Source organism: Oryctolagus cuniculus, chromosome 3 (genome assembly GCF_051225735.1).
Source record: "Oryctolagus cuniculus isolate XC-2025 breed Fujian yellow rabbit chromosome 3, ASM5122573v1, whole genome shotgun sequence".
NCBI classification, from domain to species: domain Eukaryota; kingdom Metazoa; phylum Chordata; class Mammalia; order Lagomorpha; family Leporidae; genus Oryctolagus; species Oryctolagus cuniculus.
In genome coordinates, this window is record NC_142869.1 from 24846098 (window position 1) to 24873053 (window position 26956).

General features: G+C 38.0%; 1 protein-coding gene and 1 long non-coding RNA gene across 7 annotated transcripts in view; one reads left to right on the forward strand and one right to left on the reverse strand.

The window, feature by feature from the left end:
• VWC2L (von Willebrand factor C domain containing 2 like) overlaps positions 1-26956 on the reverse strand; it is a 165547-nt gene that overhangs the window by 50040 nt on the left and 88551 nt on the right. The gene's annotated exons all lie outside the window — the stretch shown is intronic.
• Positions 1319-26956, forward strand: part of LOC149127288 (uncharacterized) — a 150678-nt gene continuing 125040 nt past the window's right edge. For 2 of the 4 annotated variants that reach the window (XR_016231450.1, XR_016231448.1), the window contains exons 1-2: positions 1319-1613; positions 1736-1829. This is a non-coding gene — a long non-coding RNA (uncharacterized LOC149127288). The remainder of the gene's footprint in view (positions 1614-1735; positions 1830-26956) is intronic. The other 2 variants (XR_016231449.1, XR_016231451.1) reach the window with 1 other exon arrangement.

A 26956-nucleotide genomic window follows, 5' to 3' on the forward strand; every position in this document is an offset into this window, starting at 1 on the left:
TCTTGTGTGGGCCCTCCCCAGACAGTCACAAGGGAAATTGCTTTGATTACACTGTCCTTTTAACTCTGACTCTGCCTTAATGTGAAGCAAGCCAGTTCTTCAGGGAGCCCACTGAAGAAATGACTTTGCTGGACACCTGCCCGCTGAAGAGTTCATCCTCCCTGAGCAGCAGAGCGCTTTGTTGGAAGTTGGTTACCTGCAGAATAGACCTAATATTCCAATACAGAGAAAATGCAAAATTGCTTCTTCTATTTTCACATTTTTTTCCATTGTGCCAGAACAAATTACCCGATCTTCCATACATCTGGAAAAAGCAATGTCATACTAAGGAAAAAATAACTTGATCCAAAGTGTATTTGTACTTCCAAGTATAATTATTTGGCAGTGGTTAGCAGAAGAATTCATCCTGACTAAAACAATCCACACATAAGCAGACTGTGGTTACATCTTGAAACTCCTATAGATGTTTTCTTGTTAGGGGGGTTCTACTTCTGCTTGTTCTCTTGCATTACTTGCATTTTCCACATTTTCTGTGATCTCAACACAATTCAAGATTTGTAGAGGTGTTGGTTGGAAGGTCCTGGGGGAATAGTCACTTTCCTTTTCATTCTTAGTGAGTCTACAGAAAAGCAGCAAGATGAATGCCAAAACACAGGAAAGTTCACTTAAGGATGAAAATGGAAATAGCCTATGTTCTAGAAACATTAAAATTCTGTATAGGAGGCAGTATTAAACCACCACCATGGTTGACAGTACTGTACTTTTTCATTTCCAATAGGCAACCTACCATGATTACAAATGCAGCTTACTAACACACGTACTTAACATGGCTGTTTAAGCAATGGTTTAGAGATTTCGGAGGTCTCCCTTTTATATGGTTACCAGGTTAATGTTTTAGTGGTGAGCATTCCTTACAAGTGCAGTGGGTATAACCTTGATGGTTCATACATAATTAAGTTGCAATGGAATGGAAACAAATACAACCAAGTATTTGTGACACAAATTTATTTTCAGAACTTTTCACAAGTTATGATAACTTGCTGAAACTTGTTTTTGTATTTCATCTCTCTCTTCTCTTTTTATTGGATAGCTTCATCTTCGGATTCCCCAAGTCTCTTCTTTTCTTGTGCTCCCTTCTTGATCCCCTTCATACTTGTAAGCCTGTGAGTCAGGAGTGGGCAGCCTTCTCTGCCTGTCTATCTGGCTTCATCAGGGCTACCCACATGTTATGAATAGATGACCACCTGCCATGCTGTTACCTAATGTGGATTGTAGACAAATGACTAAATGAGGACCAGCAGTTCATATTGTTAAAAATATAATCTCCACTATTTCTCACAGCTGAACTTAACAGATAACCTCAACCCCCTCTGATGCTAACATTTACTTTCCCTCTTCGCTGAGTAATTGCTGGTTGTCTTTGTTAACCACATACCACAATGCTGCAGAAATGGCAGCACTGTCATGCCTTGTGTATTTTAGCTAAGGAAAGGTGAGCTGTGGGAAGGAAAGAAAGTCTGGCTTGGGCCCCACTTGGCGCAAAATCATTTTCAAAGTACTTTGGAAAGGAAATGGAGGCCTAAGTACCGAGTAATTTCAGTTTCTCCCTCATGGTAAGTTATTCTCTGAACTACTGAAAATTCTCACGACTTTGACCTGGTTATTGCTATTTTGCCTGCTATTGCAAGGGCTGAGGAACTGCCATTTTAAAAGAGGCTTGTGTTTTTAAACTTAGGATGCAATTGAATCCACTGATTTCTGTGGTTTGTTGGAGGCTTCTGGAACTGCCACTCACCTGACAGAAGCTATGTGAACTGTGTATGAACTGTGTAAGTAAGACTCACTTTAATTGGATGCGCATGGATGATTTGAGATTTTCGTCTACCTGAGACATAAATTAAAGGAAATATAGTGACTATCTGACTTCGTCAAATATGGTGATACCCCTGTGAAACCCATGCTACAATGAAAATGGCTCAGCACTTTGCCTATGAATCAAATTTGTAGAAAAACTTCATAATTTAGATGTAAAACTGCAATAGGACAAAAGTGGAGCCTGGGATGTCTTTGGTATGAGTGCTTTTATCTTCTTAAGCTTTTCAAATTGCCTCCATGGTTCCCAATGCCTAAAGTTGTAAATCAAAAGTATATTCTTATGTACAGACAAATGGCTTATAAAAATACCTTAAATGAAGAAACATATTTTGGTCATTTAGTTTCTACTGACTTATTTTAAGTTAAAGAATCAGAAAACCCACAAAGCTGGAAACAGCACATAGTAAAGGAAATGTTGCAGTGAAATACTAAAATCGTCATACTGGCTACACCTGCAGTCAGAGTGGCCACTCTCAACTTCTCATCCCTAGTTTGTGATTTTGGCTAATAAACTTCTCTGAGATTCTCTTTTTTTACATATTTAACACATAGAGGATGGTGGGATATGTTTTGTGATACAACATGTTCACTTCTCCAGGTTGCTGAAGGTTTGTGTTTAGGAGGGGTGGGATGATATGGTGGCAGGAGCGTTAGCTCAGGTCTGGCTTCTGGTCTGATTTGTTCACTATCTAACTTGTAGTCTTAGCCAATTTGCTTACTCTCTGTTGACCAGTTTCTCACTTGAACACTGTCAATACTGAACTTTGTTTACATATATCAGGTTGAGCCCTAAGAAATTTCTGTTTTTGTAAGCTAAAATAGTCACATATTGGTTAATTCATATAGTGGAATTTAAATAGGACTCTTTGTCTAAAAATTTAAGATGTGGTACTCGACTGTGAATTAGGTTGCACAGAAGAAAATAAAGAGAGCAAATCTGATTACAGGACAGTGAGTGGTTGGGAAGAGAAGAGTCAGTGTTCTCCAGGCTTCTTTGTTCTGCTTCTCCTCCAGTCTCTGTTAAACTCCTAGGTGGTTTCATGTGCTTTGCTGTTGTAGTTATTGTTTTTTTATATCATAAACATGAATTTTGACAGATGGTTTTGTTCTGCAATGATGTGTTGTCTGTGGCAAATGGTTCATTTCTGGGCTCTACCTGCTCAGAAAGCTACAAAGAAAGTGATGGAAATAAGTAGGATTTCTCCCTCGTGAGAATTTCAAATGATGACCTACTAAGACAAGTTGAAGGAACTAAAGATTTGCAAACAGAAAAGTTAGGAAGTTATTACAGCTTTTCAGAAGCATGAAACTGTTGTGTGTAAGAGATTAGATTTATTTCACTTACATTTATGATGTTGAAATAGGAACATTGGTTAGAAGCCAGTGTGAGACCTAAGCAGTCTCATTATTTAGGGATTTCTGAAAGCCAGAGTATTTAAAGAAGGAAGGGCTACCTCATGAACTCTGAATTCAATATTAACAGAGAGTAAGCACTTGGGAGGGACATTGTGGAAGGGAGTCAAGTGTTAGAAGACAGGTTGGTTCTAAGGATCCTATGTTTTCTTCCAATGTGGAGATTATATGATTTCATGAATTCTTGATCTTTACAAGGTTGTTACAAAATCAACAAAGGCAGGGAACAGGTCCACTCTTTGAGAACTGTGAAAGACTTTGCAAATGAAGTATTGTGCCTCAGTTTTCTGTTAGTAGCATTTGTATATGCAAGAGATTACTTTAACATTAGTGGGACCCCTTAAATGCCTTGCAGTTTATTGTAAATGATAGAAATGAGCTAATATTTATCTCAGCTGGGTGGCTAGGACTCAGTATCAACCAGTAACAAATAGCTAAATGAGGATGACATTTCCTTAAAGTTGAACAGACATGAAGACTTCATTTATGTCAAAGAGATAATTTAGTTGAAACAACTTTGACATTAGTAGTAATGCATTAGTTAATATTAAATAAAAGCTGGTACTTTAAGGAAAATAAAACTGGTAGTATGATAAAAAGGAGGGAGATAAGGGCCACTTTAGAGTGGTCAGGGAGGCTGGTGGAAGAAATGTTATTTACTATCTCATTCTAGCTCACATGTTAAGATGGAATCAGGTCAGATATGAACAAAGCAATAAACATTTCAAGCAGAGACAATGGCTGGTGTGGGAAGGAATTGGTTCAAGAACTAGAAAAAAAGGAAGTAAGAGGAAAGTGGTGTGAGATGAGAGGTCAAAGGCAGGTCAGACCACATGGAAGTGTAGACCAGATTAAGGATTCCTTTCCAAGCACAGTGGGAAGTCACTGGAGAGTTATAAGGAGAGCAGTAAGTTGATTGCCCTTGGTCAATTGGTTTCAATTAGGAAAGAAAGAAATGGAAGAAGGGATACCAGTAGGAGGAAACAGGAATTTCCAATTCCTTTTAGCTGGGTTTATAATAATGAAGCAGGTCAATATAGAATTCAGACAGGTTTCAATCATCTGTCAGTCTTGCGTTTTTATCCTTATATTGTTTAGAGGACTTTCTTTATGTGGTTTTTCTAGAGAATGCCTCAGACCCTAATTATATCTTCTATTTTATCTATCACAAAGAATGAAATAATGCCAAAGAATATTGGGAGGTATTGCCAGGAAGATCAAACCATTTTCACTTCTCTCTTCAGCAAAGTTTCTAACTAGTGATGCATCTCTATATGTCTATATCAAACTCTGAATAAGAAATGAGTGTTTTTCTAAGTATGAATTTTTCATCTAAACATTTCAATATACATTGAGATATTGTGAGACAGAATAGTGTACAGTAAGTAACTACCCAATAACTTGTTGTATGATAAAGTATAATATGAAAATCAATATCCTATTATTTATAAACACTTAAACATAGAGATAACAGCATGGTAATAATAAACACCAAACTTAGGACAGCACCTACTGAGGGAAGGAAAAATAGGACCTCAGAGGCATATAAGGAAGCTTTACTTGGGGCTATTTTTCCATCTAAGATAATATGACAATGGCAAATTTGACAGTGGATGATGAGTACAAAGTTCTTCATTCAAAATAATATGAATAATGTTACTTTTGGTGCTTTCCTATATGCGAGAAATAAGTTTACAAACTTTTGAAGAATATAGGGGGAAAATCATGGCCTACTTTTGAAAATAGTAACTTTTATATCCTATCTATCCTTATGCATAATATTCTGAGCTAATCAGATGATACTTTATTAACAAAATATTATGAAAATTGGGCCGGCGCCGCGGCTCACTAGGCTAATCCTCTGCCTTCCAGCGCTGGCACACGGGGTTCTAGTCCCGGTCGGAGCACCGGATTCTGTCCCGGTTGCCCCTCTTCCAGGCCAGCTCTCTGCTGTGGCCAGGGAGTGCAGTGGAGGATGGCCCAAGTGCTTGGGCCCTGTACCCCATGGGAGACCAGGAAAAGCACCTGGCTCCTGGCTCCTGCCATCGGATCAACGCGGTGTGCCGGTTGCAGTGCGCTGGCCGCGGCGGCCATTGGAGGGTGAACCAACGGCTAAGGAAGACCTTTCTCTCTGTCTCTCTCTCACTGTCCACTCTGCCTGTCAAAAATAAATAAATAAATAAATATTATGAAAATAAAAACCATAGTTGGTAGTCACTTATTTGGTGGACACTGTCCTAAGAGCTTTATATTTAGCCCCAGGCTATTCTAAACACAAACTCATTTGGCGGATGAACCTATCTTGCATTCATAATTATGAAGTCAACTGAAGTACCCTTGGCTCTGACGTTGTCAGTGAAGAAATGGAAATGAAATCTTTGTGTGTTTGTTTTTCTAACCTTTGTGTGAGTTGCGATTATATAACTGTCTACAATCTATTGATTTGTTGATCAAATGACCTGCTCTTTTAAACAAACTGTGAAACTGCAGTCTTCCACTTGAAGATACCAGGGCATTAGTGAGAAGAAAGGAGTAACTGAGGCAATGATACAACATCATCAACTTCCTTATTAGGGTGTAATAAAGGACCAGTGTGTCTCACTTAGCACTGAACACAGAGCCTGCTGCATAACAGGGTTTAGTAAACATTTGTGAAACAAATAGAAGTGGGTTGTATTCAAAATTGGGTTAAATTTTTATTGTCAAAAAATTTCAAGGAGCTCTTCTCCTTTGGATATCTAACAAGACCTAGGCTCCAAAGGAGAAATATTCTCAGAATTTGGCTGAGATCTAAGGTTTTTGCAGAAGATAGAAACACTTGGGAAAAGAATTACTAGTACTGGGCCCAGTTATCTTCAGAAAGCTGAGCTATTGTTCTTCCAAGTGTTAAAGCGGTATTTTGTGCTTGAGCTTTTGCTGTTGAACAACAGAGAGTAGTTTGGCTGGATAGGACCAGAAAACTAACAGGTTGGCAAGATACAAGTCAGACAAATTAAAAAAAAAAAAGGGGGGGGGGAGTTGTTTATAACATGAGTTTTATTGCTCTTAGATAACAAAGTACATATTATAATAATTTGCTTTTTTAAAAATAGCTTAGTATGACAGAGCTTGGTATGGCTCAAGGTGTTTGAAATTTCATTTTTTTTTCTCCTGTAATGAACAATAATTTTTGAAAAGTTAGAAGTACATAACTATATAAATTCTTAATTTTCTTTTCTAACTTAGGCTGAAATCATTCCACTATCATACCTTAATTGTTGAAGATAAGTCTAAGTAATAACTATTCACAGTAAAGACAGAATATTTGGCAGAATTTAAGTGTTTCTAAATTTTAAATAATTTCATATTAATTTCTCTTTGATATTGCAAATGATTTCTCTTTGCATCTTAGAAAAACTTATTCATTTTAAAAAGAGTACATTAAGATTTTAAAATGATTTTCTTTTTCCAATGGGGAGCCTACACATTTAAATAAAATATGGAAAATTTATGAAATTATTGTAAGTGAGTTGGACATCTTAGAGAAAATGAACAAAAAGCAAAACTTCATCAGAATCCCAGGTGGCTGAAGCTCTTGGAAAACTAGAAATGGAGAATTCAGTGACACTTTTCCTACTATTACAGATGCCTCCAGGGGCTCTGTGCATTGATTCATGTTACAGAGGGTCAACGTTTAGCAATGGAGTTAAAATAAAATTATGTAATGCCAGAGGGACAGGAAAATAAGGAGTGAGCATTGACATTTTAGCATTAGAAACAGTCAAGAAGCATTATTAGATGATAGAATCATTATCAAATGTTATTATCTTATAAAATTCAATAGAAGGTGTTCACCAGGTTGCTTTCAACTGAAAGTCTGTCAAATTTGCATTTTCACATCTTTACTTAATGTATGCTAAACTGATCTTCTGTATATAAAGAGAATCGAAAATGAAAAAAAAATTTGCATTTTCACAAACTGCTATTTCTGTGTTTAAATGGTGATGTGTTTGAATAGATTGCATACATAAACAATCAATATGTTCCCTGAGCATTAAAGTAAGCTTTGAGATATTTTCACTCATGCAAATATTCTTAATTTCTTCCTTTTTGCTCCATGTATTATGCTCTACCTATAAATATTTAACTCTTCAAGACATAAAGGCCAAAACAAACATAATTTGAAAAGTAGATTCTCCTATAAAACAGTGATTGTAGTCATCTATGTGCAAACATTTTTATGGTTCATAATGATCTTTAGTGTATTTTAAAAAATCTAGCAAAATATTTCTTGCAAGAAAGTTATACTGACTCCTTTGCAAATGTGATAATTTTAGGTGGATATCATAAATTCAAAAGACTATGCGTATTTAAAGGCTATCATAATGCTGCCTAGGTGTGTTATTTGAGCTCTCATAGTAGTAGAAGCAAAGTTGTCATTTAGAAACTGATGAACACATTACGTTTAAATCATTGCATTCTGTGTTAAAAACCACTAAATCAATGTTAATACAGAGAAACCACAGTCATCCCCTTAATGCAGGAAGGGCGAAAGTTGGATTCTGACTTTGCCTGCTTATCTTCCTAATGTAGCTACTTACACATCAGCAGCATTTCTGACAGCCAGAGCAATATGCTACAAGCCAAGGTCAAGTTGACATCTTCTATGCTAGGCGGCATCCCATATGGTATAGTTTCAGAGCTGCAAAGAAGTGACATTCCAGGTAATGATGCCAGTGACCACATAGGCACCTAAAAGTCACTGTGGGCCATCCAGAATATCTCATATTTACCACCTTAAGCTGGTGAATGAATTGCTTTTCTAAAGAAGATGGTATATATTTTTAAAAATATTTATTTGAAACTCAAAATAACAGAGAGAGAGAGAGAGAGAGACAGAGACAGAGAGATCTTCCATTCGCTGGTTTGTTTCCCAAATGGCTGCAATGACCAGGGCTCGACCAGACCAAAGTCAGGAGCCAGGAGCCTTTTCTGGGTCTTGCACATGAGTGAAAGGACCCAAGTACTTGGGCCATCTTCTGCTGCCTTTCCAAACACATCAGCAGGGAGCTCGATTGGAAGTGGAGCAACCAGGACATGAACTGGTTCCATATGGGTTGTCAATGTCTCAAAATGTGGCTTTATCACTACACTACAACACTGGCCTTGCTTGGTCAAATTTTGTTGACCTTGTTTTAATAAGGAGCATCTTTATTTGGATAGACTATAAAAATCTCTTCCATTGCTTTTCATTATTTAAAAAATGCTTGGTGACACAAAGCTATGCAAAATTAGGAGGAAGATGGGGAAAAATCAGTAATTTTGGGGTTAAACTGTGGTTTAAATCTTGGTCCAACTTCTACCTGGTTTTCTCTATTTAGTTGTTTTCTTCTATAGATGAGGTAATAACATTTGGTCAGGGAAGTTAAATGAGATGCTATATGTAAATTAGTATATTTTTTCAAACAAGATAACTTTTGAATAAATAGTACATACATTATTATTATTATTATTATGCCATGATTTGAAAAGATGTGGCTCCAGAATTGATGCAGACATTTAATATCTAAAATCATAAATTAATGGTATTAAGAGGGCAGAAAATTAATCCAATTATGATAGACCTGGTGAAAGGTAACGAAGGCACTGAGGCGTGCATGCTTTTACGAGGTAATGCTCATGAGAGGGCTGGTTATATAAGTCAGTTTCTCTGCTTTCTGGATTGCCATGTGATCTCTCTGTGTGCCCTCTGCCTCTGCCATCCTCTGGCCTTACTAAACAGCTGAACCAGAGGGGGACACCTGATCTTGGGCTGTGTACCTCCAAAAACATAAGCCACAATAAGTCTGTTTTCTTAAGTAGCTTATCTTGGGCATTTCATTGTGGTATATATACTGTTAACATGAAAATGCTTTTGACCTATTATACTTTCAGGTGCTAAAATTTTTAATGCTTTCATGTATTGCATTCATATTTTTTGAGATAGTTTTATTTTGTTGATCATATCACCTACACAGCTTTGTAGACTTCATTTTATTTAACTTGATATAACATCAATAAGAGATACTATTTTTTATCTATCAAATTGGCAATGCAGATAACGGGTAACACAGGATGCTGGTAGGAGTGAGAGTTATAGGCACTGTCGTACATCACTGGTGAGAGTATCAGTAGGTATAACCTTTCTAGAAAGCAATTTAGGAAATATATTTCAAGAGCATTAAAAGTCTTTTACCTTTTGACCTGGTGATTTTATTTCTATATAGCTAGTCTCAGGAAATAAGTGAATATATGAACAAAGACTCATGGTCAAGAAAGTTCATTGAGGAGTCATTTATAACAAGAGGATAAAAATCATTACTGTCCACCACGAAGAAACTGCTAAGTAAATTATTCTATATTTTTAAAGGAATATTTACAGATTTTAAAAGAAAACTTTCAAAGAATAGTAATATGGACAAGTGATCTGACATCACATGTGATGGATACAACGTATGACACAAACCAATTCAATTTTGTTTTCAACAGTGCAAGCATGTATGGAGAAAAGGCTGGGAAAACACCTGCCTACGTGTTAGTAATGATTATCTTTGCTTGTTGGGGTCATAATACAATATTCACTTAAGTATTTTTTTTCCAAGTTTTCTACTTTGAGCATAGGCCTATAGAGACATAAAAGATGACTGTGTTTGTATATACGTGTGTGTGTGTGTGTGTGCGCGCATGTTTGTGAGAGAAAGAAAGAGAGAGAGGGGCAAATATTACATTCTCAATTTTCCCATGCCATAAAATGATCCATGTGGTTTTAAGAAATTTAGTGTTTCCTTATATGGATGAACACCACATATTTAACTCTTCTGGGTAATGTTTAAGATATGTGGATTATTAAAGTGTTCCTTTTGCGTGTAGGTAAGTCTTCGCAATTTAGTCCATTTCTTTTGTGGTACAGAGGGATCACTGGGTAATGAAAGTGGATGTTGGGGAGAATGTGTACATAGATACGTAAACTGGATTTGTAGCTTCAGAGCAAGCTGCGTGACAAGAGGAGGGGAATGATTACTGAGGACTAGTGGAAGTAAACAACTTGGCATCTCTGGGGATAAAGGGAAAGGCTTTTCTAATTAAGGAACAAATGGAACACATCATATTTGGCTTATCTTCAACATTTTTTTTTCAGATCTCTTTGCTTGACTAGGTCAAGTTTCACTTGTGGTATGATGGTTCCTTGTGTATGAGTGGTGATGTTGCAGTACTATGTGCATAACTTTTGTACTTTTGCTATTAAATTGAAATGGTACATTTGTCCATGTGGGCTGCGTACCCAACCCCCTTGTGCTCTTCTCCAGGGCAAGAGTTAGGTCATATTGTCATTATACATCTACCACTTTGTGCATAGAGAATGCTCTGTATATGTTTTTGGGACTAACAATACAATATGGGAAATAGAAATTCCAAATGGAAGAACAGGATCTGACCAAGGAGAAGTTTTGAGATTCTAGGAACACATATATTCCTGGGTTTCCTCTCTACCCTTAGTTTCCTATGACACTGATTTTGATTAAAACAGCATGATTTCCATGTTAGGTTTTTCAAAAGAATGGAAGCTTTCACAAACAATCTGCAAAGCTACTGTTTGCCACAATGTTCACTGTAGTCAAGTCATTTCTCCAGTCAGGGAAGTTGAATTTTTTTTCTGCCTAAGGCCATGTGGATATTTATAACATCATTCATGGGCCCTACCTAATTGTCAAGTTGAAAATTAGCCTGCTGTGGAATTACTGTATTTTGAGTTCCACCTGCAGTTGCCTTGGCAGTGCCAGGCCAAATGATTTCACAGGCTATATAATCAGACATTCTCCAAACTTGCAAGGTCTTGGGCTAATGTGCTGCTAGTGAGGAACATTGGCCTTGCAGTAAAATCTACTATGTAGTTGGGCAGGCATGTGGCAAATAAGTGGATCCTCCCCTTCGTAATTTGAAGCCTTTGTGGAAGTAGGTTATCCAATGTGAAGGTTAACAATTGCATTGCAATTTATAAATTACTAGTGATTTCTTTGAAATTATCTCATTTAATTTGCTGATTGCTAACATTCTTTTGGGGATACAAAGCTTTTCACTGCACAGTTTCAGATAAAGCTTTAAGATGCAGTACTATTGAGACAAGTAATCACAATAAGAATACTATTGTCAGATCATTTTCTACTGGGAAGAATTTGGAAGCAGAAAAATTCTGGTCTTGAAGAACAGAGAAAGGAGAAAAGGGCCTTAAAAAAGAATTGACATGCCAGTCAGAGATAAGGCTTCATAGTTCATGTTCCTTGTGCTACTTCGGGTTGGTAGAAGGAAATTTAGCTTAGCATCTATCAGCTTTCTCCAAAATTGCAAACTCATTCTTTGGAACAACTTCTCAAATTCATCCCATTACTTTTGCCAAAGACCTGCATCCTCATTTCATTATCATTATCTACTGTCTGCTTCTTATGAGTCAAATGCTGTTCTAAGTGCCTTTTAGGAATTATTTAAATCCTCCAAGAGACTTTGGAGGTGGGCATCTGCACAACAATTAAAATGTCACTTGGGAGGCCCACATTCCATACCCGTGTGTCTGGTTCAGTCCCATCTTTCACCTCCGATTCAGCTTCCTGTGAATGTGTGCTCTGAGAGGCAGCAGAAGATGACTCCAGTACTTGGTCCCTGCTACTCATAGTTCTAGGTTCTTGGCTTCAGTCTGGTCCAGCCCTGGCTGTTGTAGGTATTTGTATAGTGAACCACTATATCTCTTTCTCTCTTTGCCTTTCAAAAAAAATCTTTAAAAAGAAATGTATGATAGATTTATTGTGATGTACACATTACAGATGAGGAAATTGAGGCACCATCACCTAGGTTAAAGTAAGCAAGAGGGAGTGGGAGATGGGAGGGTTGTGGGTGGGAGGGAAGTTTTGGGGGGGAAAAAGCAATTGTAATCCATAATTTGTACTTTGAAAATTTATATTTACTAAATAAAAGTTTTTAAAAAAAGAAATAGGGATTTTAATCCAGCCTGACTCTAGTCTTTTAAACTGGCACATAGCACTACTTCTCTTAATTTTCATCTTTATATACTTCCTCATGTGTCTGAATCATCTCCGTTTGCTCTGAATCTTTTAGGTAGTACTTTATAACCATGCCTTTCACAGCATCTTTGAAACAACATTATAGTCATTAGTATACTTTCTTTATTCTAGTGCCATTACCTTTTTCAGTTTTTTTTTTTTTTTAAGATTTATTTAAAAGGTAGAGTTAGAGGTAGAGACAGAGACCTTCTGTCCATTGGTTTACTCCCCAAATGGCTGCAGTGGCCAGAGCTGAAGCCAGGAGCCAGGAACTTCTTTTGGGTCTCCCACATCGGTGCAGGGGCCCAGATACTTGGGTCATCTTCCGTTGCTTTCCCAGGGAGCTGGATCAGAAGTGGAGAAGCTGGGACTCAAACTGGCGCCCATATGGGATGCCTACAATATAGGCCACAGCTTTACCTACTACGCCAAGCGTCAACCCCCTTTTGAAGTTTTTATGTTCATTTGTCTGCTATTTCCCCCATGACGCCTTTTTATAAATTGCTTCCTCTCCCTGAGATCTGCCTTAGCTTCTCTTTTCCTATGTAAACCAGTGCCTCTAAATACTTATGCATAATTTAATCATCAGGGGAGCATTAACCAATACTGATGCCTGAGCCTTATCCCTAGAGATGATTTATTTGGTGTGGCTTAAGCATCATGATTTCCCAAAGCTTTCCAAGTGATTCAAATGTGCAGCCAAAATTGAAACCCACTGGCCCGTGCATTTCCTATTCGTGTCTCACTGCAGCATCTCTACTTTCCTCATGAGAGTTCAGTGACCCTATTCCGATCTCTCATAACATCAGGTAGCTCCCTTTTATAGCTCTTAAAGCACTGGAATTGGTTGTGCCCATATATAGTATGGGAATTTGATAGTCTGGGTTATTGAAAGCCAAATGCAGAGAGTATGTTTAGGAGGAGAGGTTGATTGGCAATGTCATAATGCTAACTCAAGTAAGGTGAGAGCAAACATTTGACCAATGGATTTAATAATAGGGAGGTCACTGATAACCTTGGCAAGATCCCTGGAGGTCATTCGAGTGGTAGAGAAACAAGCCCTGAGCAGAGGGAAAAAAAAGTAATGATGTAGTAGAGAAGGAATGACAGCAGGAGTGAGAAATAAGAGTAAAATTCTTGTGTAGACAAAAGGGGATGAGGCCTAAGGTTTTTATCTCACTTGATCTGTGCACTAACTCCAAGAAGCAGATCTTTTCTTTACATGTTATATAAGAGGAAAGTGGTTTAGCATGGGCAGTACCATGTGCAGGGTCACAGAGCATGTTTGTCAAGGATAGGAGCAAACATAGCTACTTGCCTTCAAAACTCTCAGCATCCACATTTCTTTTCTTGTTGATAAAAAGAAAAAAAAAAGCCCTTTGGTTGCAGATAAGTCAACTCTATGTAGATTTCTTCTTCAGAGCCTTTTTTAAATTTCAAGAACCTATTTCTCCTGTAGCAAAATTTTGCTTAATGTCAGCTACACATAATCTACATATACTTTAGATATCAATGCATTCTTTAGAATAAAAGAAATAAATCACTTGGCCCTCTAGCTCTGACAAAACTATTGACCTATTAGCTGTGTGTGTGTGTGTGTGTGTGTGTGAGTGAGTGAGTGAGAGAGAGAGAGAGAGACAGCACTTCCTACTCTACGTCTGCTGACTTTAGATGCCCTGTGTTAGCCCTGATTTGTGGAAACAAGGGATTCTCAAGCTACCTTGTGGTCTTGAAGGAGCTTCATAGTTCCTGGCAAACTGTGCTATAAGTGATTGAGGGTTGCTAACTGGAGGTTGTGATGTAGGGGATGAGGGTTGGTAGGTAATAACAGTATTACACCTGATCAATGATGAGTTAACTCTTGGGGCAATGTGATAAGAAGTGTGGTGTGCTGATAGATGTTTATGCAGGGTGTAGGAGGGAGTTGATTTGCAGCATTTGCCAATTTAAGTGGTATAAATATTCTCATCATGGTTAGCTTCAGATTAACAACATGAAGTCACTGAGTATGAATCAGGAAGGGATGAGAATAATTCACTCTGAGGTGCCTATGGAAACTGTTTCAGACATAACCATCAGGTAAGAATTAATATATTTTCACCTGTTTCTCAGTGGACTTATTTCTAGAGGTGTCAGACACTTCCAGAAACAGCATAAACAGGTAGAAAGAACATTGTATTTAAATTGCAAGGAAGAGAAATCTGGTTCTGCTTCATTCAGTAATTAACCGCATGGCCTTCACCAACTCACTAGTTGTCTTTGGACTGTGATTGGAAAATGAGGCAATTGGCTCTTTAAAGCTCTAGAGAGTTGGAAGATGCTGTGATGCTGCAACACATGGGATGCTAGAAGTTAGCTCTCTCCTCCACAGGGGTGGAGAAAATCTCCTTGTAAAAACCACGTGCTCTGTTGTGCTTTTGGACTTCAGATGAAAACGTTGTCTTTCCTCAATTGCTCACCCATGCTGTTCTCTATCCCTGTGGTCTTTGAGATTTCTCAAAGAAATCAGTAGGGCTGTCAAGAGCTGTTTACGTGTAATATTCCCAACAAGGCTGTCTAAATAATGAAAAGGAGTACACAGTATCACCAGATACCTCTCATTCTGAGCATAGATGGAGCTGCAAGCCTAACCTTTAATTTTATGAATTTCCTATCTTTTGCTAATCCTTTAACAATACATTAACAAAAGATGGACTGGGCGGGAGTAGGGAGGGACTTAATGCCTTTTATGGTATATTTTAACATTTTTATCTTTCTTTGAAAAAATAAATTTGCCACAAGAATTAAAACTGTATTTTATCCCTTTAAACACAGCCCTAGATGATGTATGTAACTGCACTGGCAGCAAGTCAAGTCTGCACAAAGCCCAAATTGAATCTTCCTTCTGACTACAGCTGTGCATGATATTTTATGCAATTTTTTATGCCGGTCATAAACGAGGTAGAAACTGTGATTATGCCAATTTTGGAATAACTCATTTCCACCAAAATGTGACTGCCAGTTTTTGGACATGTATATGTATTTACAGAATGCAGACCTGCTTTGGTCATCAGTAGATTGTACGCTGTTGACCCTATAAAAGATTTTCAGGTAAAGTGCCATGGGCATTTGATATCATATATTATAGGACAACAGGACTGAAAAAAAAGTATCATAAATTCCTCTTACTACACTACCTGTTTGGCAAAGTGTATCTCCTCGGCAACTGAACATTCTGAATAAGTAATGGGATTTAGTGGTAAAAATAACTCAGTTCATTACCATTCTGTTGTGTATCCACATCAATATCTATATCTAGACAAAGATTAAAATGAATGTAATACAAAGCAAATATGCTACAAAAATTTGCTCTAATACTAAAATATATTTTCCTCTGTTACATGAAATGGAGTCATGAAAGTAGAAGAAAAATATTTTCTAGAGTTCAGAAATTGATGCTTTTCTGTTTCTCTAGGTTATGCTTGATATAATACAGATGTTTTCTGTGTATATCTGGTATTAACACAAGATTATCTTTAAACAATTTTAGTTGGAAGGCAGGAGAGGGAAACATTAAAATGTTAAGTAAATGATGATGGAAAATAAAACCTTTGATACAAACCTTAATAAATGCCTATCTAAATTAACATGACATTGCATTTAGAGTTACAAAGATGAAGCCATTAGTATGAGTGTCTGTCTATGGGTTGAACCATCAATCAGTTCTCATTCATAAATAGAGTCCAGAGCCAAAAATATTTGCTCCAACAACACCCTACTGTCATCCGTAATGACCACTCTGGCAGCTGGTGTCCCTCCAAGTTGCTAACTGAGCTGAGTATACCACGTGATTTAGCAGAGAACAGTATGGCTACTGATGATCATAGCAGAGGGGCAGATTTCATATAGCTAAGATTTTTATCTTTCGAACTTTCTGAAACATTTTAACCAGAGACTGGATGTCTACTTGGTAGGGGTGCTACAAATCATTCTCTTGCATTGCTCAATAACCTGTAAGTTCCCCACCCATCCACACTTGAGGATCTTTTATTCCATGAATAAAAGATATGGGGTTCAATAGGACCAGGAGTAACAAGGTTTGTTTGATACTGAGTAAGTCTCCTGAAATCCTATGTTGAGTATGTGAACAAATGAATGAGTGAATAGCGGATATAGCCAGATTCCATGTCGGACTCTGTCAAACTTTAAGCAGCAGTAATGAAAATCTTCTCTATCTTATGAATATTTGTACGTAATTTGTTTCCTGAAGATTGAATGTCAGGTTATGAGGACCTTTCTCCTTTGGGTGTCAACCTAATGAAAAGCAATCATACTCTATAATGTTCAGAAATATTATTCAAGAGTGTTATTTCATTATCTTAGGCATCATTCAATAATCAGTTTACAAACACATGACAAGTATCTTGGGCATCATTCAATAATCAATTCACAAATACAGGCTTGGATTGCATAATGTTGGTTGTTGATTGGAATGGCTGACTGATTGAATTTCAAGATAAAGTACAGCTTCAAGGTTGTGGTAAAGGTCTAATGCATGAAATGATTGAGGAGACAGTGCAGGGCCTTCTTGACCTGAAAGGAATCACTTGTCTGACCAAAATAACATTCATCTCACAAATGTTACCCTCAATACTAGGCTTGTTCTCAGGTTTCTCTTGATTGTGCAATACTCTTTCATTTAACTGTGCTTGATGATCAACATGCATGCTTCCTTTTTGAATAGGGCTGTGCCGTTTACATGCACTAATCATAGCTGGAATAACCACTACAGTGGACTCTAAGTATTTAACCTTGAAGAGTTTCAGTGGATTCTCTAGGTAGTCAGCCTTCAAAATCAGTGATGTTTCTAGAGGAACTTATTAGCATATATTTCACTTAGATACTGTATTTATGTGGTCATTTTATTTCTAGCTATAATTTATCATGCCGACCTCTAAACATAAAGTCATAAATGATTCCGTGTCTTCCAGTTACATCTACTGTTCATGGTCTATCCTTGTACAGGGAAACAAATGGCCCCTTTTGACAGTTTTCAGATTTGAAATTTTTGGATGTGGGATTTAATACATATACTCTTGAATTTTGCATTTTGACCTTATAGTAACTGGTCTTTGGTTTGTAGAACAAATCCTATTATTCATCATCTGGTACCCATCACATTGACAAAAGAAGTTTTACAAAGTGCTAGTGATGATTTTAAAATGCAAATGGTTCTTTATCACATTCACAATAGTATAGATACCCTGAAGGTACAATGAATGTAGCAAATAAAAGACTTACTGGCCTAGTTTTGCTTGGACAGCTAGCAACACAGTTGCTTCTCAGCAAGTTTGCTGTAGAAAGAAAAATTCATTTTACTACCTCTTGTGTGCTTTATCTGAGGTCATAATCACATGAGATCAGACTAAATGCATAGTCCAGGTATGAGAGACAGATGGTTTATAAAAAACATACCTCGAAAAAACACAAATGACAAGGACATGCATTCATTTCATGACCTATTGAAAACATGACTAAAAATAGTGATTTCATCCAATTCAAGTTGCTTACACTTTCAGTTACATAATGAGATTTCATGAGATTGTATACCTCTTGTGGGGAAATGTACTGTGCAGTGTTTCCCAGGTGTGTGTGCTGTGGACTCAGGTTACCATAACAAAATGTCACAGACTGAGTGACTTAAACCACAGACGTTTATTTCTCTCAGCTCAGGAGGCTGGGAAGTCCAAGGTTAAGGTGGTGGGGTGGTGGTTGATGTATTTCTGATGAGGCTGCCTTCTCTCTGTTTCTCCATGGTAGGATGTAAGGGAGAGACTGATCTCTCTCCTTCTCTCTATATATAGATCCATCTTTGTCTTTTCCTTTTTTTTTTTTTTTTTTGTCATATTGGATTAGGGTCCTGTACTTAAGATTTCATTTAACCTCAATTATTTTCTAAAAACACTACCTCCAGAAATAATCACATTAAGATGTAGACTTCAATGTTAACTTGGTGGGGATACAGTACATTCCATAGCATGTTACAGGTTTTCATTTCCAAGTCACTTTAACAAATATTTATGTATAAATTTGAAGTGTTATGTTGGTGGATAAGAAAATTACTAAGATAGGATTCTTACTCTTAAAGATCTTACAGTAAAGCTGATCTGCTTCTGGCTCTTGAGGGATTTACAATGTAAAAACATTTGAGCCCACTGCATAATCCAGGATAATCCCATTTCAAGGTCCATCCTCTTAATTACGTTTGTAAAGTACCCTTTGCCAGGTAAGGCAGCGTGTTCACAGGCTGTGAGAATTAAAATACAGGCTTCCATTCAAGGATTTCATTATTCTGCCTACCTGTGGGCTGAGGGCAAAATAATCTGGTATGCATTCATTTATTCAGTAAGTATCTGTTAGGAAATGAATAAATGCCAGGCAACACACTTGATGTCCCATTGTTTGATGGCTAAGGATGTCATTCCAACTGAATGGAAGAGCCTCTGGGCTGCGTCTGTGAGGATCAGTACAAGCCCCCCAATTTTTTTTTCTTTTTTTGACAGGCAGAGTTAGGCAGTGAGAGAGACAGACAGAGAGAAAGGTCTTTCTTTGCCATTGGTTAACCCTCCAATGGCCGTCGTGGCCGGCGCACCGCGCTGATCCAATGGCAGGAGCCAGGTACTTATCCTGGTCTCCTATAGGGTGCAGGGCCCAAGCACTTGGGCCATCCTCCACTGCACTCCCTGGCCACAGCAGAGAGCTGGCCTGGAAGAGGGGCAACCGGGCCAGAATCCGGCGCCCCGACCGGGACTAGAACCCGGTGTGCCGGCACCGCAAGGTGGAGGATTAGCCTAGTGAGCCGCGGCGCTGGCCTAAGCCCCAAATTTAAGAGGAACCCCTCTTGTAGTGTTTTATCTTGGATTGAAAACTCCTGCTCAGAACTGAGAGAGAAGAACTTTGTTGAACTTAATTTCCAACATAAAGTCTACTTTTAATTAGGTGAGTAAAGAATTCCCAGAAACATAAAATATCCTTTCTGCTCTGGAGATGGAGGGAGAGTGGGAGGGAGAGAATATCATTATATTCTTAGAATTGTATCTATGAACTATATTGAATTTGTTAAATAATTAAAAGTTGAAATTTAAAAAATTAAAAAAAAAAACTAAAAAAGGATACATGAAGGAATTGAGGGAGAAACTGGAAATGATACTGTTTCCTTGGTATGCTTTCTAGAACTAACAGAAAGCAGCTTCAGAGGTAGGCTTCGATGCACCAGTTAAGTTGCTGCTTGGGTTTGGGTCCTGCCTGTGCTTCAATTTCCACTTCCTGTTAACGTTACCCTGGGAGACAGCAGGGGATGACTCAAGTGCTTGGGTCCCTGCCACCCATGTTAAAGACCCAGATTGAGTTGTGAACCACCAGTTTCAGCCTCCCCAGACTGGCTGTTGTGGACATCTAGGGAGTGAACAAATGGGTGGATGTTCTCTCTCTATTTGCTTGTCTCTACCTCTCAAATAAAATGACAATACATAAAATTAAGAGAGCAGCTCCAAAAAGAGGACTGATAACATGCAAGTGAACTCAATATTTAATGCCTAAGATTTAGTGAATAAGAAGGAATGAATTGTAATTTCTAAACATTTCAGTAGCACCACAGAGCACCCGGAAGTACAGACATAATTGATCATCAGTCTCAGATAGCCATCTCAGTATACATCTGGATCCTATTAATAGCTTATTAGGACTCAATAGGTTCCAGAATGAGAATCAAATGGCTTTCTGACTATGAAGAGAGACAAAATAAAATTACAATGATGTGTGAGATAACAGATTCAGTTTAAAAATGTGAGCTATCATAATTGAGCCAAGTGCTTCTTACAACAAAATACTATGAATTTTATAATATTGTGGTTCTAAATGGGACCTATTTTAATGTTTTATAGTTATATGATGTATATTTTGGCATTGCTTCTAGATATAAATCATCTACCTTTCATTTTAGTATGACATTCTGATCATACGTATTTGTTTCCTTCAAGAAGCCATGCTTAAATTGACAGTAAGATGATTGATTTTAGAAAAACCTATCCAGGCACAATCATGAAGAGAATATGAGAGGAGCCATCATCAACAGGGAAATTTAACACAAAACTGAAAGGAGAGTAAGTAAGCTTTAAGCTGGAATGGAGAACGTTATTGTTGAAATTAAGCAATAAAGGGTTACAACCAACTAGAACCATTTTGCTCTGCAGAACCTCAAAGCAATTCGCTTCCAGGGAACATCAAACAGACCACAGAGCATGGTGAGGAAGAGGGCAACAGAACAGAGTTGTCCTCAAATCAACCGTATTCTTCCTTCTCCCGCTCTGTCCCACCTTCGTCATCCAGAGCTGCAATATCCAGAAGTCAGGCATTTACCCTCAAGGCAACTTTGGCATCAAAATAAATTTTGCTTAAAAATTAATAAAATCTTTATTTAACAGAAAGTATCTTGAGTATAGGGACTGTGTTGAAAAAGTAGAGACTAGGAGAACTATTATTAATGTCAAGAGCAAAAATATAGAAGTATTCTGAAGTAGGAATCTTTCAACCTAATAGCCTTAGCAACTTTTACTCAATCGCTTTATATTTATTATGAATGTACTGTCAAAGAACGCACATACTTCAGAAAATTCACTCTCAGTGTAGGTGCACGCAGTGTATGTGGGCATTGATCTATAGAAATGCTAATGGGAAAGTGGGAAAGTGAGACTAAGAAGGGACAGAGGTCCATTAAAGGTACATTTTCAAGCCTTCATGTGGTTCTCCCATGCGAGTGGCAGGGGCCCAACCAATTGCACCATCTTCTGTTGTTTTGTAGGTGCTTTAGTAGGGAGCTGGATTAGAAGTAGAGTAGCCAGAACTCAAAATGGTGCCTATGTGGGATGCCGGCATTGTAGGCATTGGCTTAACCCATTGCACAAAAGCAATGCTGGTGCCTACCATTTATGTCTATGGTCGTTCCATGTATGTGATTTCTCTGATTCAATAATTACTTGATTTCTGAATTGTTTAACAAATAACCAAGGGTTCCAAAGGAAGACCACTTTGAAATTAAATGCTCTGATGATGTAGATAATGTCTACTCATTTCCTTTGCTAAACTTGTTGGAGAGTTCCTTAATGCTAAAATACCTAGGTTAGAGTCATTAACGTCTTCAGATGCAGTTTAAACATTGTAAATGTTTTCAGTTTCATTAAATTGTGGCAGAAGTCCTTATAGAATCATAAATCCTTGTCATTATACATCCTTTAGGAATGTTGTGTAATACTTGACAATCAGTTTAATCAATGTCATATACTGTTGGCATCTAGATTATTTCTAACATTTTTGATATGAAAATTTGCTAAAATATTTGCTATGGGAGTATATAAGTCTTTTGCTTCAACTTTGAACATTTCCTTAGAAAAAATTCCTAGAAGCAAAATTCTTGAGTCTAAGCAAGTGACCATTTTTTTTTTTAAAAGAGTTGTTTGTTTATTTATTTGAAAGAGTTACAGAGGGAGAGAGAGAGATCTTCCATCTACCGGTTCACTCCCCAGAGGACTGCAACATCCAGGGCTGGGCCAGGCAAAGGCAGGAGCCTGTAGCTTATTTCAGGTCTCCCACGTGGGTAGCAGAGACCCAAGAACTTTGGCCATCTTCAATTGCTTTTCCCAGGTGCATTATCAGGAAGCTGGGTTGGAAGTAGAGCAGCAATGATATGAACCAACACCTATATGGGATGCCAGCATCGCAGGCAGCCGTTCAACCTTCTATATCACAAAGCCAGCCCAAATCTCTTCTAAAGCTCTGGATATATGTCACTGACCTGTTTCCATAAAAATGTATCAACCTAGTCTGAACAGCGATGGATCAGAATATGTATGAATATTTACATAGTGTCTCTAATTATTGGATATTAAAATTTTAAGAGATGGGTGTTGTCTCAGTGGTTAAGATGCCTGCATCTCATACTAGAGAGGATTCCTGACTTAGGCTCCTGATTCTAGCTTCCTGCTAATGTTGACCTTGGGAGGTATCAGATGATGAGATAACTCAAATAGTTGGGTCCTGTCACCCATGTGAGAGACCTAAATAGGGTCCTTTTTTTATTTTTTTATTTTATTTTATTTTTTGACAGGCAGAGTGGACAGAGAGACAGAGAGAAAAGTCTTCCTTTGCCGTTGGTTCACCCTTCAATGGCTGCCGTGGCTGGTGTGCTGCAGCTGGCGCACCGCGCTGATCCGAAGGCAGGAGCCAGGTGCTTCTCCTGGTTTCCCATGGGTGCAGGGCCCAAGCACTTGGGCCATCCTCCACTGCACTCCCGGGCCACAGCAGAGAGCTGGCCTGGAAGAGGGGCAACCGGGACAGAATCCGGCGCCCCAACCGGGACTAGAACCCGGTGTGCCGGCGCCGCAGGTGGAGGATTAGCCTATTGAGCCGTGGTGCTGGCCCTGGATAGGGTTCTTGACAGCCATATCATTAGCTTTGACTCATCTCTGGCTAGTTGTTGGCATGTGGAGAGTGAACCAGTGGTGGGAACTCTGTCTCAGTCTCTGTCTCTATTTATGTCTTTCTGCTTCTCAAATAAGTTAAACATGTAAAGTCTTAGGGGCTGGTGTTGTGCTATAGTGGGTTAAGCCACTGCCTGTGCAGCAGGCATCCCATATGAGTGCTGCTACTCCATGTCTGCCCCAGCTCCCTACTAATGTGCCTAGGAAGACAGAGGAAGATAACCCAAGTACTTGGACCCCTATCACCCAAGCGGCGGACCTGGGTGGAATTCCAGCTTCTGGATTTGTCCTGGTCCAGCCCTGGCTGTTGTAGCTGTTTGGGGAGTGAACCAGTAGATTTGAGATCTCTCTCTCTCTCTCTCTAACTCTGTCCTTAATAAATAAATAAAATTAAATCTTAAATAAAATCCTTAACGATGTATGGGTTAAAGTCACCTCATGATTTTGTATTTCTGTTTACTAAAAAAGTTGTTTATTTAGCTATTAGTATTATTTGTATCTGATTCTGATTGTTCAAGTCCTTTGCCCACCTGAATTTTCACTTTTGTATTATGGTACAGATTTGTAAAGGCTTTTAACAGACTAAAAGTATAAATCTTTGTTTTGTTTTTAAGATTTATTTATTTACCTGAGAGGCAGATTTACAGAGAGGGAGAGATGGAGAGAGAGGTCTTCCATCCACTGGTTCACTCCCCAAATGACCACAATGACTGGAGCTGTGCTAATCCGAAGTTTCCTGAGTCTCCCACACTGGTGCAGGGCCCAAGTACCTGGGTCATCTTCTACTCCTTTCCTAGGCCATCAGCATGGAGCTGGATTGGAAGGAGCAACTGGGACTTCAACTGGTGCTCATATGGGATGCTGGCAACACAGGCGGATGCTTAACCTACTAAGCCATGGTGCTGGCTCCAACAATATACATGTTTAGTCTGTCATTTTGCTGTTATTTTTTCCAAATAAAAGTCACTAAATAACCCTTAAAATGAAAGAATGAAGTTTAAATGTGTCTATAGAAAATAGCCTTGTGGAAGACTAAAGAAGAAACGAGATAATATTTTCTGTATTCTTTATTAAACTATGCTTCATGAGAAGTTGTTAGGATTGATCATGTGTATATTTCCGTGTATATTGTTAAGCAGTGAAGTCAGATTGCTAGATGTGAAAATAAGTGTATGTCTTCTCAATAATTGTCCCTACAACCCTGACCCCAGCACCCACCCTCCATACCATCTAAGAAATTCTGAAAATGAAGGACATATACCAAAGCTAATATAATAGCTTGGAGATTTGATCATTATAAACAATAGTCTAGAATATGGATGCATGCGGCTTCCTTATCCTTTTATTTTGTCCTTGCTTTCTCATCATTCTTATGCTCTTGATTTTTTTCCCTTTTAATGAATGAGAATGACATTGAATTGAATACGGTGACAGAACATAATCCCCCAAAATGAATAGTTTTATAAGACTGAAAATTCTCTCACTGACACTTTCTTTTGTAACTCACAATGCCAATTAATTTCTTAATTCATTAGCAATGTAACAGAAGAAGAAAAGACTTTGAAAACACAGTGCTTTGTGTAGATGTCTTTTAATTATGGCTAATTAAATACTGTGGAAGGACCTGATTATGCCTTTGAGTATTTCCTAGTCTGGAAAGAAAGAAAAGAGGGGAAAAAAACAAGGCTTGTAGCCATGAATACTGTGAACAGAAGCTGAATTCAACAACTTTATAAAAAACAAAAACTACAGAAAAGGGAACAAACTATAGAGTAGCACTAGGGGAGTTTTTTTTTTTTTTTTTTTTTCTAAATCTGTGTGCAGATTCAACATGGAGAGTTTTGTATCATTGTTTGTTTTGGTTATTAGGCAGACTCTCAAGTAAACCCAAGTAGGAACTGCATTGCTTCTGAAAATGAAGAGCAGTGCCAGTAGGTAAACAGTTTCAGGGCAAACTGATGCAATACTCCCTGAAGTTAGGAACGGATTTTTCCAGATGGCCACTATGCATATGGCTGGGAGTACTGTGGTAGCCAAAATAGGAAATGAGAACACAGCTCTCTCCAATTAAATCAACACTGTCCTTGAGAAAAGAAATCTCACAGAATACGTCCAGAAGATTGGGGTGGACAGGAAATAGCTTTCATGTCCATCAAGACATCTTTAACTAATTATGCTCTTTTTAAGTGTTCAGACCAGTCAAATGTATTTTGGGATTTCAGGCAAGCAAGGCAATGAGATAAATGATGTGCTAGAAATTCACAGCTCAAAATTGGACTTGTTTATTCTCTTTCATTCTGGAACATTGGGTGCGTTACTTAATCTCTCTCTGATTGTTTCCTCCTGTGTAAATCGGGAATCTCTTCCCAAGGCTGCCCAGCAGGCTTGTTGTGAAGATGAAATAATGAATGTTATGAGGCACTTTGCAATCATGAAGCCCTGGATTATGCTTCCCAGGACTTGGAAAGAATAGCCAGTAATGCCAGTTCATGCTTTGGAGCTCCTTGTGGTGGCTCCTGGGGAAAACATGACTATTTATAATTAGGAAAGATTTCTAGTTATGTTCAGGCCCTGCCCCATGACAAATGCTTTGATGGTTATTTAATTCATCTTAATTAAAGAATAACTTATTGGCCTGTGTGTAACCAGCTTGGCTACAAACTGACTTTTGCTAGGCAATCTGATTGAACTTTTTAATAGACTGAGTTTTCTAAAACATTAGACATACATGCTACAGAAAGGAAATGGTGCACACTCCGTCACAAGTGAGTAATCAAATGGATCCTAAATACTTATTCTCAAGTATGGAAGAAGAGGAATCCTCCTCTGCTGGAACTTTGCTTCACCTCAGTTCATAGTTCTAGGGGGCCAGTTCACATAAGTTGTTCCAATAATACCATCTCTTATTTTTTCTTTGCCTTGTTTGTCTTTACTTCACTTTTCTTTCAGGTAAATAAACACATCTAAGGTTATTTATATTGAATAACAAAGACCCTTTCTATATTATTTGGAAACCTGCATATTTTTGCTTTCTGTTCAGTATTTTAATAATTTACCAAACCAGTCCTATTTGCATAGTTACAATTTGAGAGATGCACTGGATACTCAGCTGTTTTCAAGGTTATCCTGCTATATCTTGTTTCGCCAGTTCACAATTGCTAAATGGTTTTCGTGTGGTCAACACATTGTGCTTCTTGTAGCATAATCTATCCACAAATGGGAGAATTGCAAGGCAGGTAGCTGCTCATCCCAGAGCCAACTGTTAAGTGTTGGCCATATGCATGTGGTGAGTACAAATCAATCAGTATGGAGAGGATGTAATGAAAAGCACCATGCTCATATGTTATTTTTCTCAGTCCTGCAGCATAAAGGAAAAAATCATCATTCCTGGTTTTACTTCTTTAGTTTTCCTCTAGTTCAGCTGTAGAATTACTTAAATTGCTCATTAAGAATGCAGGTTCATGAGATTTGTTTAGTCTTGCTTAATAGAACGCCACTAATATGGCTGAGAGTCTAGATTATAAGAACATCCCTAATTCTAATGCTTTCCAAATTTTGAGAATGATTAGCCAAATAAATCTTGGATCACATGACATTTCTGGGATCTTGGCACTTTTGCATTTCTGGGTCCTTTCTTCCTATATATATATATATATATATATATATAAACATTGTATTTTACTACTGTATTGGTAACAAGGTGAATATATTAATATAGTAAAATTTTTTTTCTTTAACTTGAAGTTACGTATTTTATTTAAAGAAATCAAAACAATCTTGGGCCCCTGGAAGTGTTTTGTGCCTTTGGGGCTATGCCTCTTATCTTTTCTGAGTCAGCCTTGATTGGATCCAGGTCTAGACAACTTAGAAAATTGGCCATCTACTCCTATGAAAATTTGGATCTCTAAGCATACTGTTTCTCTAAAATACCATGAAGATCCAAGTCAATACTCATGCTGGAGTTAAGGGAGTACCACTTTCCATGGAGATAAATTACAGGTTGTTTTTGTGTTTGGACTTAGATGCCTTGAGATGAAGGCAATCAGCCTTCAACTGACCTCTTAATACCAGCAAATATCAAAG